The 1040-nt window shown below is 73.9% G+C and overlaps 1 protein-coding gene across 1 annotated transcript in view; it reads right to left on the bottom strand.

Annotated features, from left to right (window-relative positions):
• ANO1 (anoctamin 1, calcium activated chloride channel) overlaps positions 1–1040 on the bottom strand; it is a gene marked incomplete at its 3' end in the record, with an annotated part of 38202 nt that overhangs the window by 31855 nt on the left and 5307 nt on the right. The window lies entirely within an intron of this gene.

Below are 1040 nucleotides of genomic sequence, written 5' to 3'. Positions count from 1 at the left end.
CCCGGGGGCTTGCCAGGGCCGAGTGGGGGCGTGATTCCACAGCGGCCCGGCGGGCCCCCTCTGCCACGCTGCCCTTGGCACTGGCGGGCAAGCCTTTCCTCGCTAGACCTTGCCACTACAGACCAGCCCTGGCCAGGGACCTGGCGGCCAGCGCGCAGGTAGTGTGTGTGCGTGAAGCTCCCGCGTGATCAAGACCGGACGGAGGGGGCGTGGGGGGCTGCTTCCGCCGGCTGGCCGGTGCCCCCTCGCAGCACGAGGCCGCCACGGGGCCTCTGCACGGCCACTCCCGCGGCCTGTCAGGGGGCTGCCGAAGGCCAGCCCCTCGGAAGGCTCCTCCGGCCGCTGCCTCCAAATGCCTTCACCCTGCAGGACTCTGCTCTGGCCTCTGCTCGCTTATCAGCTGCTTCCTCTGCACAGCAAATCCCTGCCGTGGGGCTGGGCCGGCGGCGCCACCATCTGCAAGCTGGACGACCTGCCGGCGTGCAGCTTGGGGGGGCTGCAGCGGGGTGCTCAGAGGACCCCTCGATCTGCCTGCCGTCACCCGCGCTGGGCACCCTCCAGGCCGGGAATCCCGGAGCCGCCCAGCCCAGGGCCCCACACCGGCCTGGGCCCCGCGAGGCGCCTGCTCCTTTGTCGGGCTTGTCGGGGCCGCGGCCTGTGGGACGGCTTTCCTGGCCCCTCTAGGCCCACTGATTTCAGACATGGGTCTCGGGCGAGGCCCAGCCTGCCCGGGAGTGGCCACGGGCCACAGTGGCCTTGGACCAGAGGCCGCGCACCCTCCCTGCGTCCTGCCGCCCGGCCCGGCCCTCCGTCTCCCGGGCTCCCGCCCTCTGCAGGACACCCGCGGCCGCTTCTCGCCCGGCACGCGGTCTCCGCTCGTGGGACCCGGCCTGCAGCCCGAGCCTCACCGCCCCACGCCCCGTCGAGCTGCTCCCCCGGAGTGACGCACAGAAGTGGGGACACGCCAGAAGGCGGCGCCTGCCCCGTGAGGCTGCGTGTGAGCCCGGCCTGCAGCCGGGCCGGGCCGCAGCGGGGAGGCT

This window comes from Condylura cristata, unplaced genomic scaffold, assembly GCF_000260355.1.
Source record: "Condylura cristata isolate star-nosed mole 26May11 unplaced genomic scaffold, ConCri1.0 scaffold00054, whole genome shotgun sequence".
NCBI lineage: Eukaryota > Metazoa > Chordata > Mammalia > Eulipotyphla > Talpidae > Condylura > Condylura cristata.
The sequence above is the reverse complement of the archived record's forward strand: the minus strand, read 5'-3'. Positions and strand labels throughout refer to the sequence as shown.